The 22829-nt window shown below is 35.3% G+C and overlaps 1 protein-coding gene and 1 long non-coding RNA gene across 4 annotated transcripts in view; one reads left to right on the top strand and one right to left on the bottom strand.

Annotated features, from left to right (window-relative positions):
• The window catches only part of LOC103102522 (uncharacterized), a 70286-nt gene extending 49455 nt beyond the window's left edge, over nt 1-20831 (top strand). For both annotated transcript variants that reach the window (XR_001627189.2, XR_001627188.2), the window contains 2 exons: nt 15394-15481; nt 20390-20831. This is a non-coding gene — a long non-coding RNA (uncharacterized LOC103102522). The remainder of the gene's footprint in view (nt 1-15393; nt 15482-20389) is intronic.
• The window catches only part of GRM1 (glutamate metabotropic receptor 1), a 443691-nt gene that overhangs the window by 375304 nt on the left and 45558 nt on the right, over nt 1-22829 (bottom strand). The window lies entirely within an intron of this gene.

Genomic DNA, 22829 nt, shown 5'->3' with positions numbered 1-22829 from the left:
CATAATCTAGAGAGCTTGACACGAATTTGGGAAAAAATCCTAGAATGTAGTCAAAGGATGATTTATAGCCTTTGGTAAGAGAAATGGTATCATTAAGAGCCAGCAGGAATTCATCAAGAAGAGATCATTCAAGAAGAGCTTCTTTTCTTTTTTGTGTGTCCATTGCAATACTATTAAACAGCATACTTTACTCAATGAGTAGTATTTGAATCTTGTTACATCACATTTCAATTCAATAAGCATTTATTAATTGGCTACTCTGTTGAAAGCATTGTATTAGGTGTTAGGAAACAAAGAAAAGAAGGAAATGATCTTCACCCTCAAGTTTAGTCCTCTTAGGAGAACCACACCAATAGTACAAATAGAGAGACCAGTAAAGAGGAAAGAGACAGATAAAGCTGTGATTTGCTGCTTGGGGAAGTGAGACAACTGCCAGGAACCTTTCCAGTCTTCTTCATCCAGCCCATCACTTTTGATTTTTACAGAACATAAAAGCATAGTCGAAAAAATCAAAACCATTTCTCTATCATTTTACTCAGCTTCTTTTCTGTTTAAGGAATCAGAGCCATTGGAATATTTTCAATAATCAAGGAGCTATGATAAAAATGGTCATGATAAAAACCTGGTCACATCAGATAAAAGTTGAATGAATCAGTTAACAGCAGAGGAAAATTATTTTGAAAAAGTCTACTCAATCCTCTTCTTTCTATGATCCAGTTTGACTGAAGAGAATGGTTTCTAGTCATTGGTTTATAATTCTGGAGTACTCTCATTCAAAGGACAGACTTATGTTTCCCCTAAATGAATGGGGGATAGGGTAGTGGATGCCTATGGAGATGATCCCTCAGTCAAAAAGTATAGCTGAAGTCCAGTGAAAGAATCAATAATCTATTTAAAATGATATAGCTCTCTTTGTCAGGGGAGAGATGAACTAACCAATGTATTCCCCATTGGGTGACTAAAAAAAGTCTATGCATTGGCCCTGAAGATTAGTAGATAACTAAAAACCAAGCTAAATCAAGGACATGGCACTCAATAAGAAGTCAAGTGAAGAATGTTCCTACCAGAAAACAGTATGATGACTTATCCAGAAGAGATTAATAACTTTTAAAGTTTAGAGACATGTATTTCTTCTGGCTTTATAGCTCCATACACACATATCCCTCCCCACACATTCCCAGACTGCATTTTCCCCAATTATATATATATATATATATATATATATATATATATCCCACATGCATTCCCTCTATATGTCCACTCTTCTCAAGGAGAGTAGCTGTATTTTATGGAGAGCAAGTTCTAGGTTCATAAAAGGGTGGGGATTTTCTGTAAATGATCTATTTACTATGCTATTCCATGCCTTTGCTTTGAACAAAGTATTGCACTGGCAAAAGTAAACTTGTTTGCATGGGCTCATGAGTTTTAGCATAGAGAAGATTTTGACTTATGAAGTACCTGGAACCTCAAGAAGCTTTATAGGGGAGTGGATGGATTGGCTATAGGAACACATAAATAAATTCACACAATTTGAACAAATAGAACAATAATGTCTAGAAAGATCAATGAATGCTTCATGGTAGCATAGTAACAGCACTCTGAAGGAAGTTAAGGATTCTTAGAGAAAGAAATGGAAATGAATGAAGAACAGCCTCTCTGAATGTACAGAGGTAGAAGATGTACAAGGACCAACTAATTATTTAGTTTGTAGTATATACCTAAACTTTTGAGACTGATGGAAGGCAAGCATGCACCATCAGAGTATTTCCCTAGAATTCTGTCTAGGCCAGAATATTGAGCTAGATGGACAGTAGTTTTCCACAGCAAGAAACCATTTATGTTATTGGAAACTGACCATTGTGTGAGGATTATCTCTTTTGTCAGGACCTTTCTCAATGAAAGTTATAAAAAATGACTCATACAATTTTATTTTCATGAGACCTTATTCTGGGATGTATAATTTGTTTACAGTTATTCATAAGCTTTGTTGCCAAAGCTTATAGAGGGAATTAACAATGTACTGAGCATCAAAACATTGTTTCCATCTCATCCCTTGACCTTAAAGAATGCCTTTCCAAGATGCACAAATGCAAAAGGGGGAGACAAAAAAAAAAGAAAGAAAGGAAAGGAAAGGAAAGAAATTAAACTGTCTGAATTTGATTCCTCCTTTTTTGATTCCTCCCCTGTGTTTGAAGGTCTGGAGCACAGACTACTGCTTTTTGACAGATTGATGCTTCTGATTTAAAAAGAAAACCTCACTGGAGGTTCATACTAGCAGGGTCTTTAGTAGCCAAGAACTCTTAACATAACAATTCCCAAGGCCATCTTGAATTTGCACATCCTTTATTTTTTCCTGGCAGTTTCTAGTCAGACTGACATAGAAAGAAGTTTTGCTTTTCTCTTACTCTGTTTTTGATTCAGTTACTGTCTGTCTTCAAAGCACACATGATAAAGAGGGGAGAGGAGTTAGTAACTGGAAATATTGAAAGGAATGGGTTGTAAAAAGTATAATGGCATTGTGGGATTTTATCATCTTGTGGTCCACATCATGTCAGATCTTCAGTGAACTAGGAATATGAGAGTGCAAAATCAAAAGTCAGTTAAGTCAGACAAATATTTACTGAGCACCTAATAAGTGGTTCTGTGTCAACAGGTCAAGTCCAGAAACCTTTCTTAAGTACTTAGTATATGCCAAGCATTGTGCTAAGTGATAAAAATATAAGTAAACAAAATTATAAGAGCTCACATTTATCTTTCTCTGTTTGGAAAGTGTTTGGAAAGCACCTAACATAGATTATCTTATTTGGCCCTCACAACAACCCTGTGAGGCAAATGGCAGTCCATTTTGCAGATGAAGAAACTGAAACTCACTGTTTTGCCCAGAGTCACACAATCATATGTCTAATGCAATGTTTAAACCTAGGTCTCCTTTACTCCAAGGCCAAAGCTCTCTTCATTAAGGAATACTTCTGATGTGTGTTGGGGACACAGAAACAAGCATAGGACATATCCCCTACTCCAAATAGTTTCATGGTCTTGCTAGGGACATAGGGTAGAAGCAGTGTGATGTATGAAAATAGCATGGAACTGTGACTCAAAAGGTCTAGGCTTGAAACCCAGCTCCACCATGAGCTAGGTTTATGAATTTGGGCATATCTCTTCAGTGGGGCTTGGTTTCTTCATGTGAAGAAATAATCCCAGGTCCTGTGTCTTTAACACTATAAGGTTTCCAGAGCAACAACACTGTGAGGCTGGTAGTGAAAGCATCATTTTCTCCATTCCACAGCAAGGTTATACAAGTCACAAAACAAGTATGAGAGTCAGGACGTCAACTCAAGTTCCCCTGACTCCAAGTACAATATTCTTAATAAGCTGCCTGAACTAGCAAATCTCCAAGGTCCCTCCCATTTCTAAAATTCAATGCTACCATTTGTATATGGGAAATAGTTCCAATCGGAGTCAAAAGGAACACCTGTGATTTGATGCCTTTCTGCCTGATGTGCTTCTGGATCTCATTTCTATATAGATGTCTATAAGGAAAAAAGGTGGATAAAGATTTTTAGGAAATGAAAAAATTCTATCAAATACTGTTTTGCCTTATTTTATTGATTACTTTCAAAGCAAACTAGGTTTACTGAAATGCAAACCATTTATAAACAACTGTGTTGAAGCCAAAGATGACACTCCTATAAATCATTCAGAGGTGACCTTTTATAAAGGAAAACTTGGGGGGGGGGGACAACAGAAAGGGACCAGGGCTATAAGGGAAGACAGTATCCGCTCAAGTTTGAGTTTACATAAGACCTACACAACCCCTCTCCTTGCAAGCCACAGGCAATTTAAGAGACAATGTATGTCCCTCTGGTGAGTGATTTGCATGTGAACATGCACTCATAAAAATATTTTCCCTTCTACCATATAGGAACAGAGTCAAATGTCTCATGTGAAACTGAAGAGTGAGCATTTTTTTAAATGTTTAAAATGAAAAAAATTTATAAATCTTACTAAAAGGAAAGTCCAGAAAAATATGGTTGGGAAATAGCTGGATATCTCCTATCAGAAAGTAGCATCAATGATGAATTCAGCCACTTGCTATCTCTGTAGAAATAAACATTTAGATCCAGGCAACAGGAATCTTTAGGCATCTATTTGAATGAAAATATCAATTCTGTCAAAAGTCCCTAAAGGATTGTGCGAAGGTGGACTCTTCCTTTCTAATGACAACTAGCATCAAGAAGGTGAGGGTACAACAGGTTGGGAGCCTACAAATACAGATTCAAGAGCTCTGGAGGAAGAAGCAATTGGACATTATATGCTTCCTGCTGTGGATGAGATGCAAGCAATGCTGCCAGCTTTCTGTCTTCCACTCGACCCACCAGTCCACCAGTTCTGCCAAAGTCCACAGACTAAGCTACAAGATCAGCCAAGGTTATATCTTCTATTGTATTCAAGTTCCCTGAGGTGTGCAAAAGTGTCTAGTTTCCAAGGGTGCAACCTATGGCAAACCTCAGCATCATGGAATAAGTCAGCTGAAGTTTGTCAGGAGCCTTCAGGCTGTAGTAAAAGAGTGCTAGAAACCACTGTGGAGCCTAAGAATCTTGAACTTCTACTAAGTGGGTGAAGATTCAACTGACAGATTCTTTGAAGTTATTATTATTAATCTATTCCATAAAGATATCAAACTTGACACTCAATGGATCAAGCCAGAAGTGCTTCAGAATGCTTCAGAAAAGGCTTTTTCCCTAGGATATAAAATGGATTGGATATCATTATACTAAATATATATATATATATAATATTTAATACTATAATTAGTAAATGACTCACCATGACCAAGGTGATATTAGATGTGTAAAATTATTGACTATATTACAGATCTCGTCAGAACAATGCAAGTCACTTACAAGATTGCTGCTACTGGGAGTCATGATTCATTCATGTATTACTTGTGTAATACATTAAATGAACTGTGGACTAGAAGAGAGATATTGCAAATTAAATAATAAGCAATATATAATTCAGTACCATATAAGGAGTAGAAAGAAGTGCTACAGGAGTTGGCAGGAAGGCACCATGGGGAGGAGGTAATGGGTTTTCGACTAATGTTTAGATGACCACCTGTCAGGTCTTTGGCAGAGGAGTTCCTCTACCTATACCCCAACCTATATCCTGTTCATATATAGCTTAGGCTAGAAGGATAGTCTCTGGTTTGGGGTTTCTTCCAATTTTGGAATTCTGAACTTTTTTACACAGAGAATTACTCATGGAAAAAGTAGGTAAAGCTGTCCAACAATAGAAAGAGCCAACTCAGAGGTTCTGATGGGATCATACATGTAACACTGGCTATACAATTGGAAGAGGTCATCTATTACAATATCTTAAATTTATAGATGAAGAAACTGAGACCTTAAGAGATTAAATGAGTCACCCAAGGTCATAGAGATAATAAATGGAAGAGCCAGGATTGAAATTCATCTCTTATTACCCCCAAATCATCATTCCTTCTTTGTACTAAGCTGCCCTTGAACCCATCACTAGGATACTTGAGATGAAGTTAGATGATCATTTATCAGGAATGTTTTAAGAAAATTCTTCCTACATATTCAAGTTTAACTAATGACTTCTAAGGTCTCTCCAATTCTGAGATTCTTGAAAGAAGTGGGTCTTAAACCAAGTTTCAAAGACAGGTTAGGATCCGTCTGGAAAGGCAGAAGTAGAAATATGTATATTATATGCAGTACAGTGGGCATCAGATAAATGATGAATTAAAGCAAATGATCATAAAGTAGAAAGAATGTCAGAATTGAAATCAGCAAATATTAAATTTAAATTGTTAACTCCTCCATTTATTAACTGTGTGAATCTGTTCAAAGCAGTAATCTCACTAAGCTTTAGTTAGATATTTCTAACATAGATATGAGGATATCTACTTCGCCCATCCTGACCTTCCCACCTTACCAGGTTGTTATAAAATAACAAATATAAAAATGTCTTAAGTGTTACACAAACATGATCTAGAATTGTTAATGATCTATGGTTTTATCAGTTGGGTCATTTCCTCCTCAGCCACAAATTGCAAAAACTCTTTATGCCTTAAGAAACATTCTAGTCAAGTAGGTAAATAAGTTGCATAGTGGATAGAGCTCTAGGCCTAGAGTCAAGAAGATATAATTTCAAATCCAGACTCAGACACCTTAGCTATATGACTTTGGGCAAGTCACAGTCTAACCCGGTTTCCTCCTCTATAAAATGGGGATATTAATAGAACCTCTCAGGGGTGCTTTGAGGATCAAATGAGAAAATATTTATAGGCATTTTGCAAATGTTATATCAATGCTAGCTATTATTAAATAAATGTGAATTATTAAATTCCTTTTAAGTGCCAGGCACTGTGCTAAGGACTAGGAATACAAATACAAGTGAAAAGAAAGGTAATCCTTGCCTTCCAGCAACTGATAGTCTAATGGAAAAGACAAAGAATATTTATCACCTGAAAGCTGAACTTTTATTAATGATACCATTTTAACTTACCAAGGCTATTCCCAAATGGCAATCCTAGTCAATGTTTCAAGTTCCTGAATTGTACTTGAAATATTTTCAGCTTAATGAATCAAACTTTCATTCAATCAGTCAATAAACATTTATTTATTTTGCTGATTTAACCTTTGAGAACATAGGACCACCATCCTCCCCACTCCCTACACACCTCAAAGGATTGGAGTATACATTCAGTAGAGGAAAAAATCATTATTGTTATTATAAAGTTCAAAATGTAATTTAGAGGTTAAGGGGAGCTAGATTTTAGAGAGACTTGAATGTCTGACTAAGGAATTTTACTTAACCTTTTTTATGTTATGGATTGATTTGGCACTATCCTCTGAATAATATTTTAAACACATAAAATAAATAGTATTAGGAATGAAACTAATTATATCAAAATATAGATATTAACAATTAAAAGTTCATGAATCACAGGTTAAGAACACCTAGCTTAGTGAATTCTAAATAAGGGAAACAAATTGGGATAATAATATTTTAAAAATAAATTGTTGGCATTCTGGAGGGCAATTTGGAATTTTGCCCAAAGGGCTTTAAAAGAATGCATAGCCATTGGTCCATCAATACCACTACTAGGTTTGTACCCCAAAGAGAAAATAGTGAAAAATGTTTGTACAAAAATATTCATAGCCACACTCTCTGTGATGGCAAAAAATTGGAAAATGAAGGGGTGTCCCTTGATTGGGGAATGGCTGAACAAATTATGATATATAATGGTGATGGGATATTATTGTACTATAAGAAATTATAAACTGCTTGATTTCCATTTGATCTGGAAAGACTTCCACAAACTGATGTGGAGTAAAATGAGCAGAACCAAAACAACATTGTACACAGATTGAAACATTGTGGGACAATCAAATGTAATCAACTTTGCTGCTGATAGCAATACAATGATCCAGGACAATCCAGAGGAATTTATGAGAAACAATGCTATCCACATCAAGAGAAAGAACTATGGGAATAGAAACACAGAAGGAAAACATTTGATTTTTCACTTGTTTATATGGGTACTGGTTTTTTAAAGATTATTATAAAATTATTAATATGAAAATAGGTATTGAGTAATACATGTATAACGCAGTGGAATTGCTTGTTGGCTCTGGAAGGTGGGAAGGGGAAAAGGGAGGGAAAGTACATGAATCATGTAACCATAGAAAAGCAAAATAAATTAAAGTGGATAGAGACTATAGAAGAGGTACCAATCTGAATGGCTACTCCACAAATCCAGGGATAAGGTGATGAAAGTCTAGGGTGGTAACAGAAAGAAAACAAAAAAATGAAAGATAAGATGAAACTTGGTGATATTAACTTTTGATGGAAAAAGAAAAGGTAGAATAAAATATAATTTTGGGGTTTCTTTCTGGTCCTACCCGAGTTGGTTCAAAGGCAGAGATGGCATAGAATTAAAAACTAGGGCTCTTCCAGGGTTCTACTAAATCTCCATGTATAGAGTGAGCTGAGTATGGTTAGAAAGAAAGGGAATAATAGCAAACTCAGGTAAGCCAATGTACTTGCTGAGTTTCTGAGAGATACTGTCAGGATCAAATAAATAGAATATCTAAAGAGGATGGAGGAGAGAACCCTTATCTGGGAAATAAGCAGTAGGTCATAAAAACCATATAGGCAAATAAAGACTAAGGAGTAGCAATAAGATACATTCTAGGAAGAAATACAAATAAAAGAGTTTAAGGTGAAAAAAAGGAACTAAAGATTGAACGCAAGTTGGGTTTGCTGATAATTGTTGCCAATAGGTGTGAAAGTTATGCCTTATGAAAGGAATGTGATCTGTTCTTTTCAGCTCAGGAAGATATTAATCATGTTTCAAAATCCTTTCTAATATGACATAACAATGTTTTCACTTAGGACCCTAGATATTTCTTGTGACAAATGCTGGGCCAATGCTCTAGGCTATCATAAACTTTTTAAAAAATATTTGCACTCCTAACAACCATATCCTTTCCTTGATTGTCTGATTTTCCTCAACATAGTTTCTTTTTTATTTTTAATTTCATCTTTAGCTTTCCTTGCTAACTTCATCTCATTCTGGAAGTTAATATTCCTGACACTATTGCTACAAAACTATGCCATACTTTTATAGCTAACAGCATTGTCCTCTCTATCTTCTTTGCTATTTTTTTATTTAAATTAGTTGGAGAGGTCCTTGTGGGAATTGTTTCTCCTTTTGTCTTAGGAAAGGCAAATAAGTAATAATACTTATCTGTGTGATAATACTAATTTGTTACAAAGGAAGCCTTTTGTTTGTGGGAGAAGTTGTAGGGTAATGAGGATAATAGTGATACTAATGGGAAAAAAGGGGGGAACATCAATGAAATATTTAAAATCCAACCAGAAGAGAGCAGAAGGAAATTCAAGTGCACAGACAAGGAGCTAGGCTAGATGGCCCCTAAAGTTCCTCTTGCTTTCACTACACTATTCTAATTTTGTATTTAGATATTTAATCCCAATTGCTGCCTCCTAATTATTTATTTCACTAGTGGTTTAGGGTTTTCCAATTTAAGTGTTATTTGCTTTGTCTATCTGTATGTTTATTGGGAGTTGGAGGAAGGAAATGATATACTCTTCCATTTCTGCTTTCCTGATAGGGTAATAGAAATATAGTTTTATGATAGAAATAGGTAAAAATAATAAAATAGTTTTATATTATAAGCAGATACTGTTAAAAGAATCAGAGATTTAGTCATTTGACTTTTTCAAGAATTCAGATACAAGTTCATAAATTCATATTTTATATAAAATAAAGGAAACTAGGGTAACTATCCTATATCATTAAAATGAAATGGCTAACAGAAGTATTACCATTGTAGGGAAGGGGTTCCCTTAGTATTTAAACATTGAATTCCTAACTTGAGATCTTTGACTAAAGACTGCTTATTTTGGCTTTGTACCAGCACACAACAGGACAGCCATATGAACAAAAAGAACTAAAGTTGAGACACCTGCAGTGAGCTGTTAAGGCAGAGCACTTTGGGAAGGCTGGGTAATAGAAAACTAATTAAGTGTTTAGCTGTCCACCATTTAACTTTTAATGAAGTGTGCAGTTCATTATTCTCAGTGGAATTACTATGTCCATTTGAATAGAAAAAGAATCATTTCAATCAGGTTTCAAAGCATCTGAATACCCATCTTTTCCTTTAAACATTGAACTGCTCCCCAAGCTTTATCTTTTTTATTATTTTTGAGGAAGGAAGAGTAGTTCTGTAATTTCATCCGTAGTGAGGAGTCCTAATTAGGAAAACTCCTTCAAAGAAGGCAGAGTTTTGTTTGGCCATCTATAGTATTAGACATCTGGGGAACTGGGAAGTTGAGACTTGCTCAGGTTCACACAATCAGTAGGTTTCAGAAGCAGGATTCGACTCCTGATCTTCTTGAGTCTGAAACCAATATCCACTACTCTCTTCTATTATTTCTGCATCAAGTATCTATAAGATAATGCTATCATTGTTCAGATTGGGGGTGGGGGATGGTTGAGGAGGGTTTGAATGTCTTTGTCTCTCTGTTTTCCACCCCTGCCTCTCTTTCTCTATGCTTGTGTCTCTGACTCAACCTGTCTTTCTCTCTCTGTTTCTCTTTCTCTGTCTCTGTCTCTCTGTCTTCTGTCTCTGTCTCTGTCTCAGACTTGCACTAGTGTGGGCATGCACATACATTCTCTCTCTCTCTCTCTCTCTCTCTCTCTCTCTCTCTCTCTCTCTCTCTCTCTCTGTCTGTCTGTCTGTGTGTGTGTGTGTGTGTGTGTCTGTCTGTCTCTCTTCCTTCATTTCTAGATAAAGTTAACTAAGCTCTCAGTGGTATGTGAAGAAGCAGACACCATTTTGGAGAGCAGAGAGATGGTTCTCTTCATAGAAAAAGCTTTGGAAAACCACCTGGCTTTACCTACCACACCTCCACTTGAATTCTAAATGTTTCATTTTTAGGGACTTAACCTAGGTTGGTGTAATTCATTCCTGAGACCCAACATTTTCAAATGTCATTTAATATAAATAAACACTAATCCATCTGCAACATAGCTAATAATTGCTAGGGACTCTGAAATGGGCATGAGAAGGGAGGCAAAATGGGATCCAAAAAAGAAAAACAATTATAAGCTGTAAGAGGAAATCTATAGAAGGAGCCTTCAAATCTCTTTTTTACTACTCCTTGGCTTTTAGTCCCAGGTCTCTAAATCTGAGCAAAATATTTGATAAATTCAATAAAATGTTGTTGCTATAATTTGCTGTATTCTGAAATCTGACCATCCACTTGTCACTGACATTCTTAACAAACCACACAACAACTTTTCTTCTTCCTTTCCACCTATTAAATACTATGGTATTAACCATAGGCAAAAGTAAGGCTAATAGAAACTTCTAGTCTATTTCAAAATATTAACCTCTGAAAATGAATGATTTTTTTGTTCAGTAATTACTCCAGGGAGTCTCAAAGTCTGAAGGTAGACACCAATCACACATACATGATAAAGGCAGGAATCTGGATCTCAAAGGATTGAGGTAGACTAGTGTTTCATCTGAGATTCAACTAAGGAGTTTTTGTTTCTGCTTTCTCCCCAGCCTTTCATTTGTATGTGAGACCATAGGATCTTGGGAGTTTCTAACATTTTGTCTGTTAGTTGCCAGAGGAAAGAAACTGGGATTCATCCCTGAAAAGACAAAGTTTCAAAAAATAGATTAAATACCTAAGTGTTCTATTTAGCTGACAGGTTGGTCTATATTAAAAAAAACAACAGATTCTGGAGGTGAAAACACTTCAGGACTGAAAAAACCACAACACAAATAAGGTTCATAGAACTAGCATTCTGCTAATGGAGAGAAAAACATTAGTGTTTTTTTCCAAGCTCAATTATTAGCTGTGTATGGACTCTCCTTTCTTCCCTAAAATATATGAAGCCTAAGCCTCTGAACTCTATACAAAAAGAGAGACTCTTCACCTCTTGTGAGGGAGTATAAGTCAACAAGAATTTACTAAGTGGTTTCTATGTGTCAGGTTTTGTGAGGTGGTACCTCAGCTAAGGATCCCATATGCCTGGGGGAGCAATAACTAACAGAGACCAATACTTGACAAAGAGCACAAACCATGCAGAGCAAAGAATACACAAGTGTCAGAGATTACATGCCATGTAAGATCAATGCGGAGGAGATCCAAAGGGAATGCTGTGATAACATCACCATAAGATATAAATAGTCCAACTGGGGAAGTTGATGTGCCTTTCCATTCATGTTCCTTAGGTATGTATTGTGAGAATGTTCTATCACTAATTTTCTTGCTGTGTTATTTTATTAAATGTCTCAGCTTGGAACAATTTGAGTCCACTGGCTTGCTAGCTGAAGTGGAGTTCCTGAGCTCATTTTGAATGGATATAGACCCTTCAACTTTGAGTAATTTTTCTGGAATGTATGAGGTTGGGAGACCTAGGTGCTATACAACATTCATAATCTCTGATAATAAAGCACTTTGAAATTTGCAAAGTGTTTTATAAATATCATTGCATTTTATCCTCCTAACGACCTTGAGTGATAAGTGCTATCATCTTCCTGACTTTTTAGATAAGGCAAGGAAATTACGTGATTACAGGATCATGTAAGTGTCTGAGGCCAGATCTGAATTATTTTTTTTCCTACTTTTGTTCTGGCACTGAATTCACAGAGAATCTTGAATCTGAGCTATCCATACCCTGGTACCCAACCTGAGATTGTATGTTGGAGGAAGATAAAAAGACAACAAATATTAAAAAGGCATTGCTGATTTTCAGTAACTTTTTGTCGTGATATATTTCTCAGTCAATGGAAATTAATAGTAAAACTACAACCATATAGGAATATGAAAACATTTTATATTATATTAAAATGACTATGGCTTCTTTCACATTCTAAAAATCTGAGAACATATGAGATATTCCACAGTGATGACAGGAGATTTATTATAAAAACTGTTTTCTACCTATCTCTGAATTGACTGGCTATACTACAAATAAATTCTATCTAATTTCAACTAAGCCTTTGTTATAAAAAGATAATCCCCCCAAATTGATTCTATTTAACCTGACCTTTGAAGCTCTCCAAAATATTCTTTTTTTTCTCCTTAAACTTTCCACACACATTCCTTGCATTTGAAGGCCACCATCTCTTACTTAACTGACAAGATTGAGGCTGTTTGGTATAGGCTGCTTCTCTCTTCTTTTCAAAACAATTTAATATACTACCTACCCCATTCTTTCCTCCTTTCTTCAAGTTTCTGATTTTTAAAAAGTTGTTCTTCTCCTTGTCAAGGCCAAAGCATCAGGTACATATGTACCCAATCCCATTGTTTCCCATTTTCCCCAGAAGACTGACCCCTTAATATTGATTTTCTAAATCTTTAATCTCTCTCTCTCTCTCTCTCTCTCTCTCTCTCTCTCTCTCTCTCTCTCTCTCTCTCTCTCTCTGTGTCTCTCTCTCTGTTCCTACCCTACAGCCTACAAACCTGCCCCCCAAACTTTTCCCCACCTTTAAGAATCCTTCAGTAGATTCTCTGGTTCTCCTTAAGTTCTCATTCCACATCTCACCTTCCTTTTAAAACAAAACTCCAAGAAAAAGTTATCTACACTCATTGCAATCATTTTCTATCCTGTAGCTCTCTCCTCAATCTTTTGCAAACCTGAGTTCTAATCTCATCATTAAACTGAAACAGTTCTCTCTAAAGTTACAAAAAATCACTTTAATGATAAATCTGATGGCCTTTTCTTTGTTGCTATCTTTTGGGGGATTTTTTTTTGCTGCCTCTGACACTGTTGGCCACATTGTGCACCTGAATTGTCTAATATCTCGAATTTTGTGACAATGCTTTCCTAGCTCCCGTCTTATTTTCTGCCTATTCCTTCCCAATTTCCTTTTCTGACAACTAATTTCTATCATAACTCTTACTGTGGCCATAACCCAAGGTTCAATCCAGAACTGAACATCTTCAAATCTCTATTAAATTTCTTTTTTGATGATCTCATCAGCTCTCATCAACATCATTTCTTTGAAGATGACTCAAATCTAAATATTTAGCCCTAGTCTCTCCTTTGAGCTTTATTCATTCCAGCATCACCAACTGTCTATTGGATATTTCAAAATGGCCTAGAAACACCTTAAACTCAACATGCCCCAAAGAGAAATTACTCTTTCCCCCCCAATACCATCTCTCTTTCAAGAATCACTAATTTGATTGAAAGCTTTATTATAATCTCCCTTGTTCATAAGCATGGTGGCATGGTGTTAAACCTGTTTCTCCTATTTCCTACCTCACATATGTAAAAATGGAGATTTGAACCCCAGACTTCAATTCCCAGAAGTTTTTGGTAGTTCCCAGAATTCCCTGAAATCTCACCCAAGGTCCTTACCTGGAACAAGAGCAAAAGGGGTATTTAAATTGACTATACTGCCTACTCGCTCTCCCTGCACATGTGGCTCTCTACTTAGCAGGCAAGATGTAGAGTAAGTGGTTGTGCCTAGGCATGTGCTTTCTTGTTTTGTATTTTCTGTATTTCTTAATCTTTAATAAATCTCATAAAAATATAATACTTTTAGCAGAAAAACTAATTTTAACTATTACACATATCTAGTCATCTACACAATCTTGCTGTTTCTGTCCCCTCAACATCTCCTTTAGCTGACCCCTTCTCTCTTACTTATATAGAGATCACCTAAATTTAAGCTTTCTTTACCTCTTCCCACAACTAGTGAAATGACCTCCTAATTTTTCTCCCCACATTTCCAAACCATCTTCCACATAACTGCCAAAATAATTGCCTTTAACCTTAGACATGATCCCATGAACCCCTTATTCAATAAACTCTAATGTTTCCCAGTGGCCTTTAGTATCAGATACAAACTCTACTGTAAGGCTTTTAAAATCTTACAAAACCTGGTCCCAACATATCCATCCAGCTTCATTATACATCATTCCCTTTCCTAGACACTAGTATCAAGTCAAACTACCTCTTTGTTCTCCACAGATGCCAGACACTTGCCATCTTCCATACTAGAATACATTCTCACCTCAGCTCTACTTTGAAGAATCTTCCACTTGCTTTAAGATTCCTTTAGGTACTAAATTTTATGGAAAGCCTTTTCCAGTTGCTGCCTTCCCCCATTAACTATCATATGTTTATTTTGTATTTATTCTGTGTAATATTTTTCTTTATATATTTATTTATTTGTACATGGTATTTCCCTCAATAGAATGTAAACTCCTTGAAACCTGGGGCTGTTTCATTATTTTGGCTTGAAACTCCCAGAACCAATACCTGTCTCAAAGCAAGTACTTTAAAAATTCTTATTGTTTGATTGATTTCCTGCTCCCTCAGTCTGCCTTCTCCTCCCTATTATCCAGAGTTAAGTTCACATATTAGCATATATATCCAGAGTAATAATCTTATCACCATTTCTGCTTTAATGATTATTGAGTTAGTCCCTGACTACCTCTTCTTTTTAGCTTTTCTGAGAGAAAGAAAAGATATCATGTTATTGCTTTCTCTCTCCCTCCCTCCTCTCTCTCTCTCTCTCTCTCTCTCTCTCTCTCTCTCTCTCTCTCTCTCTCTCTCTCTCTCTCTCTCTCTCTCTCTCTCTCTCTCTCTCTCTCTCTCTCTCCCTCTCTCTCTATCTCCTTTGTGACTGTGGAAACCTTTCCAATTAAAAACTGAAAGGAGTAGATTAAAAAAAGCCTTCTTGTGAGTGTTATGATGACATTTTAAAATCTCATAGGAAAGTAAAAGATTCACAGGAAATGTTTCAAATAGTTATGAACATATCTGATGACTGTCTTCTATCTTGATCTCTGCTACATTCTTAATTTCAGAAAAATTGTTTGCATCTGTGTGTGTGCAGAAGAGTCCTGAAATAATTCCCAGAAGTTCTTCAGGGGAAAAAAACCAAGACTAAAAAAAGTAAATACAAAACCACTGGTAAAATGGATGACTTTATTTCTGCATTGCTGAAAGATAGTAGTGTGCCTGAAAATTGGGTAACATCATTCACCCAATAACTTTGAGATGTCGAGTTGCTAGAGAACTCTGATTTTGAAAACAGTACTTTCAAATAAAATCCTGATCCTTTCCCAGATCCCAATGGACTTCGAAAACATTAAGTAAGTTTTATATTCTCAGAGTATTTCTGGGCTGCCTCTCATTATTGAACTTCAAGAAGAAATATAGAATGCTCCCAGCCCAGCATCACTGAGTTGTTTTTCACATAGTAAGGATTAATTTGCATGAATCCAGTCCTATATTGTCATGCAATTTCCCTTTTAACTTCTGGCCAGATGGCAAACTGAAGTTAGTACTCTATGTTGGCAAAATAACACAATGAATGGATTCCATGGTAAGGAAGTCAATAGCATCTCTACTTGAGGCAAATTCTGAGCAATGACTTCACCAGTTAAAGGTCTCATAGTTGAGAGGAAGACTTGCATATTTTAGAATGTGTTTTCATATGCAGTTTCACATGAGATTAGAAGCTGATAGCACCTCTGAGGATGTCACCATAGTTCTAAGTAATTTGCTTATACCTTCATGGTGCTTAATGTTAATAGATTATGAATGTTTTGTGTGGATTTTAATTTTTCCCCTTTATATACCCTGAAGGCCATATGAGAATTACAATGTCATCTACATGAGACCTTAGATACATGATACTAAATAAATAATTTCTGAGAAAATAAGTTGGATTTCCTTGTTTTCTCCAGCTTATGAAAAGCTACATTCTTTCATAACATAATAGCCAGCTATCATTCTTATTGCACTATATGAAGAGTTGGACATGACTGAAATGACTGAAGAACAACAACAGTTTGCAAAGCTGATTACACTTTACATATATTATCTCAGTTTATCCTTACAATAACACTAGAAGGCATATTCTTATTTTATAGATGAGAATAATGAAACAGGTAATAGTTAAGTGACTTGCCCATGATCACAAAACTGGCAGGTGTAAGCCAGAAATGGACTTGAGTATTCCTGGCTCTAATACTAATTTAGGAAAATTCCAAAACATCCCACATTGGATGAAATTTCAAATATCCTTAAGATTAGGAGCCCCAGGCCACTTCACCTGAAAGAGAAAATGGAGCATATAACTGAAGCCAATTATTATATAGTACTTTGCTAAGCCCAAAGATCCTTATAAAAGAACTAGAACAAATAAGTCATAAGGGCTCCATTCTATTTTAAATAGTAATTTATTGAACTATTTATTATCTCTCCTTGCACTATGTAAAAAAAATCTCTTGAGTATTGGTCAAAAATCCATTACCATATATTCATACCTGTAATAAACAGACATTAAATTAGATAAATAAATAGCTATTAAATTAGAATAGAATAACTTCCTAGAATGTATCAATGTGTCTAGCTTGTTATTTTTAATTTCAGTTTCAAAATTTCACCATAAGAAAAAATGTGTATATAACGAGAGGCAAAGAAAGGATGAGAATAATTTTAAAATATTTATTGATGGCAGTACTTCTGACCTTTCAACAGCTAAAAGAAACAGTTGGTTTGTAAGTAATTGGATATGCTATGAATGGATAAATAATATTGTCCTAGAAGGAAAATTTAGAACTTCAGCATAGTGCAATATACATAGTATATGCTCAATAAACACCCTCATAAAACTGTAGGTTACCATGAATATTGGAGCAGCTGGGTGGTACAGTGGATAGAGTGCTGGGCCTGAAGTTAGGAAGATTCATCTTCCTGAGTTTAAAATCCAGCCTCAGAAGTTTAATAGCTGTGTAACCTAGGCAAACCACTTAACCCTCTTTATCTCAGTTTCTTCATTTGTAAAATGAAGTAGAAAAGGAAATGGCAAGTAACTATCATCTTTGCCAAGAAAACTCCAAATGGAGTCTCAGAGTCAGATACATATGAAAACAACTGAACAACGAAGATTAAAACCAGTAGGAAGATATGTCCAAAATTCTAGCATCTCTTTTGAGAGTTAAATACCTAAACATTCTCCCATAACAATAGCATCTCTGTAATTTAGTCTTAGAAAGTTGTCTGGAAAACTGAAAGTTTGTAACTTGTCCAGTATCACTTGTCTGTTATATATTAGACATAGTACTTCAACCTCAATCTTTTTAACTCCAAAACATATTTTGTTCACTATGAAATGTAGACTTTCCTCAGTATTTTATGGAAGCATAATTCCCTCATGCAGAAACCACATTACTTTTGTTAGAAGAAGTCATACTCTTAAGTTCTCAGTGATCCTACTCTCTTCTAAGTTCTTTCAGTTTTGTTGATATGAGCATGAACCAACCCACATTGATCTATTATACCTAGAATTTATGCTGGAAATTTCCACATGGATAAGAGTTACATTTGCAATCATGCACATGAAACCATGTGTTCTATTTGTACATTAACTATTACATTCCCTTAAGGCATTTATTGGGCTTTCTAAAGTGGTATTTTAAAACCATGAAGCTACACTGGTGGTCATGAAGGCATGAATCTAGTTTGAGAGAAATATCAGAAAACATAATAGGAAGTTTAGACCTTTAAAGTGAAGCTATTGAACTAGATGATCTCCAAGATAACTTTCAGTTCTCCATCTATGACCATTCCCTTGTCTCCCCCTAATCAGCACTGAACAAGAACAGTAGCCAAACTGAGATAATAAGTAATCAGCCTTATAGTAAGGGATAGCAACAAACTACTAACCAAAAAGCTTCTCTGTGTTGCCCTTATGGTCATGAAGGGATAACATACCATTGTAGAGGTATGACTTTAGGAAAATCAGGCAGAAAATCTCCACAGAAGCCATATATTTCAACCTCAACCTGAGTAAGAATTCCTTCTCCATCATGGGACATCTTACCTGGTACAATACTAGGAGAAGAGAGTTTATTTCTATAAAGCAGAGGAAGAAGTCACTTTCTTACTTTGTAAGCATATAACATCTATGAAGTGCTTTTGAATGACTCAGAAATTAAAGATCATTATGCCTTAGCAATGACATAGTCTAATCCTTCCACTTTATAGATACAAAAACTTGGGTCCAGAGAAATAAAATTACCTCAAGGTCATACAGTCAATTGGTGACATTCAGAATTAGAACTTGATCTTTGTTAACAGAATTGTGACAGAATTAGAAGGGACCTTGGAGCCTATTTAAACCAACCTACACCTGCAAAAAAAAATCCCTTTCCCTCATACCTAGTCACCATCTTTTATATAAAGTCTTCAACTGAAGGAGATTCCACTACTTCTTGAAGGCAGCCCTTTAAGATAGCTCCATTTGCTAGTAAGTTTTCTCTTATACCATGTGCAGATTTGCCTCTGCAGCTTCCACCAATTGCTCCCAATTCTGTTTTCTTCTACATGACAACCCTCAAAATATTTGAAGTATATAGGTATCATATATCTCCTAAGGTTTTCCTTATTAGGCAAAGCAGACTCATTTCCTTCAAAAAATCCTTATAGATATGTCATGATTTTAAGATCTTTCACCAGCCCGGTTAACCTCATCTAAATTCTCTCTAGTTGACGATCTTCCTAAAATGTGTCACCCAGATTTCGGTATAACACTCCAGATGTAGGATGACCAGTGAAAAGTGTAACGAGACTATTAACCTCCCTATAAAAGCTGCTTATCCTATGTGTAAGGCAGCCTAAGAATCAATTAGCTTTTTTGAATATTATGTCATGCTACTGACATAATGATTTATCTCAAGTGGTTACATTGTCAGGATTCTCAGACATCTCAGATGAGGATATAGTAATAATTAAAGATGATGGTGGTGGTGGTGGTGTTAATGATAAGAGCATTTAAATAATGTTTTAAAATTTGTAAAATTATTTATATTTATTGTCTCAGAAGATACAGCAACCTTGTGAGAAAAATATTATTATAATGCTCATTTTACATGTGAGGAAACTGAGACTGTGAACACTTAAATGCCCATAGTCACAGAGCTATTAAGTATATAAAGAAGGAGTTTAACTCAGGTCTACTTCAGCCTATTCATTTAAGTACCTGAATGCCATTATTTTGTTGTTGTTCTTCTGTCATTTCAGTCATGAGGTTTTCTTGGCAAAGATACAGAAGTGGTTTGCTATTTCCTTATCCAATTTAGTTTATAGATCAAGTACTAAGACAAACAGTTAAGGGATTTGCCCATGGTCACACTGAAGCTAATAAGTGTCAAAGGCCATATTTGAACTCAGAAAGATGTCTTCTTGACTTCAAGCCCAGCACTTTATTTACTCTACCACCCAGCTGCCCCACTATCTATTTGCCTACAATGGTATCCATTGGTGAGTTGAGAAGAATCATAATGTGTGTCAGTATTTCTCCCTCCCTTGAGCATGTGCACTGTTACTACACTTGTTACTACTCCATATGATTAGAAGTCAGACTTCTAATATTAAGTAAGGCTTTGGCAATCAGACATTAAATTCTTATTCAATGATTAACAATATCTCAGATTAAGACAACATCTGAAGCATGGGCACATCAGTTTCAAGAATTGTTTGAGAGCCCTAGACATTATACTCACTCCCAGAATCATTCTTTCTCTCCTAAGTCCCAAAAGAAGAGAATTGATATCATTTTTAATTTTCACTGGAGAGAGAGACAATGGCATGGGGCAAAATGGAACACTTTCAATAAGTATATATATATATATATATATATATATATATATATATATATGTATATATATATATATACATATATATGTGTGTGTGTGTGTGTGTGTGTGTGTGTATATACCAAGTCATATTTTAAAAACAATTCATTATTTGCCACTGGCAATTGATAATATATTTTTTGATATTTCTTTTCAGAAAGCTCTATAGATCATGTCTTCGACCATCTGACAGCCCAGGAAAAGAAATGGAAATTGGTCTCCAGGTAGTTTGAATGCTATTATTACTACTGTCAGCAAGAAATGACATAAACAGACTTGGAAGTATTTTAAATATTGAGTGCTTTCTTTCTGGTTATTACATGTTTCCTTCCCTCACTTCTACCCCAGAGAGGGAGTACTAGCTGGGACTTAATATTATTAATAATATTAATAAAACTTTGCTGAGCACTCAATAGAAAAATGTTATTTTCTATATGCAAAGCCTAATAGTCTTCTGAAATCAATGTAGGCTGTGGGCAGGACTTGATCTCAGGAAGTATAAACCATCATTCCTATCTTCTTAAGATATAAAGACTTTTATTTTTATACCATGTCAATTCAAGAGAGTTTAATTGGAGTTTGAATAAACCTCTACCACTGAAATACATTTTAATTTTTGAATTATTTTATTATTAATTTCTAACATATTCACAAATTCTCTATCCTTCTCCCATAGACTCATATGGCATTGATTTTATCTGAAATATTTAACATTAAATATTACAGTTAGTAAGCACTATAAAGATCATGTCTATGCCTCTTTCCAAAATAAACACCTTCCCTACATCTTTGATGAGTGTTCCATCTCACTGCTATCTGAACCCCTGGGCAAGTAGAAAGCTCATAACCTGATAATATAGTCCATTACATTTTTTGACCACTCTATTTTTGAAACATTCTTGAAAGCATTATTTTGTACATTTTTTTACTTCTTGCTTTTTCCAACTTAGTGAATTATTCTTTTCATTTTATGACTGTGCCCTATTTCATTTAGGAAATAATAATGTTCAGAAGAATTACATGTTTATATCCCTAGTAATTTGATTTGTGGCAAGCTGTAGATAAAGTTATACAAAAGCAACAACATTAAATAACTATCAACTTCATGTACAATTTCAGAGACTGAGATAGACCCAAAATGAAACATTAAACTATATTAAGTGCATAGTTCTACACTGAAGTTGATGGCCTTATTTTTAACTTCCCTATTCCACTCAGTTGAGAACTCAGTCATTCTTCTTATCCATGAGCCATTCCCTTTTTATGATACTTTATAGCAGGGTGACCAACCAATAAACCAAGTTGTGTGCCTGGTGAGATTCAGAGTCTTAAATAATTAGCTCTAGAAGGGACCTTAAAGATCATCTACTCCATTCTTGAAGAGATGAAAAATCTGAAGACTACACAGATGAAAAGTCTTTGACTTGTCCATGATCATATCCCAATGCTCCTGATTCCTAATCAATAATATTTCTGACCTCAGACTTTATTAATCAGGACAATGGTGCAAAAAAATATTAGTCAAACTATCAGTGTACTATTTATAATTGATAATATAAAGAATTCCCTTTAGGAATGTTTTACAGATCATAACTATAGAGATCCATAGAAAGAGTTAAAAAGAAAAATAAGAGGAAAATGATTCATTTTTCTGTAAGAGTAGCTCTGGCAGGGAAAACATTTTAGTAGTGGTTTGAAATTATTGCTTTAAAAAGAAGCTGTGGATTGTTTTTGTTGATTTACCTCAACCTCTGCTATCCAGGGAACTGTTAACAGTGTCTGGCACATAGTCAGTGCTTAATAAGTGTTTGCTGACAATTCAGAAAGTGTTTTTGAGGACTTAACTATCAGTGCTTTTATAATAAGCTCCAAATACCTAATGCCCCAAATCATTGGTATTCTCTGTGCCCAAGATCTTTTTTGAGAGTCTGGAATATGGTACTTCCATAGAGATAGACCTAACACCAAGGAACACAAAAAATGCACGCTGAAAACCACCAACACAAAACTCCCACTAACACTCTATTCCACCACAAAGAAGGTGCATCCACTGCTTGAAGGATAACCAGGTTCATATACAGCACTAAAATGGCCGATCTAGAACTAGAAAAAACATCAGTCTAAACATTTTGTTTCTGACCACTTGCAGAGAACCTGGTTCAGCCCCGAGGATCATGGTTGCTATATTGCTGCCCCATCAGCTCAATTGTCCTAATTTCCTTAGTATGGTAATAATCTAAGCCATTCCTGTTCCCCATAAGGTTAAAAAAGTTGGAGGTAGATTGTAGTTCATTAAGAATAATACAAGGAGAATAATCTAAGGGATAACAGTATTGAAGCTATTCCCTGAAGCTAATTGTCAAATGAACACGGAAAGACTGGCATTGGGTTTTTAGAACTTTACATGCCTTCTAAGTGCCATTAACTCAGACAGGTTCCCTTTCTCTAAATGTGTCTTTCTCACAAGAAATAGATAGCCCCTTTATTTAAAATAAAAACCCAATTCTGAAAAAAATAGTAATTCAGATCTAATCTATACACATCAGAATATAAAGTCTTATTTTTTAATCCAAGGGATTTCTAATATGCATAAACCA

Source organism: Monodelphis domestica, chromosome 2, assembly GCF_027887165.1.
Source record: "Monodelphis domestica isolate mMonDom1 chromosome 2, mMonDom1.pri, whole genome shotgun sequence".
Classification (NCBI taxonomy): Eukaryota; Metazoa; Chordata; class Mammalia; order Didelphimorphia; family Didelphidae; genus Monodelphis; species Monodelphis domestica.
This window is presented reverse-complemented; position numbering and strand designations above follow the sequence as displayed.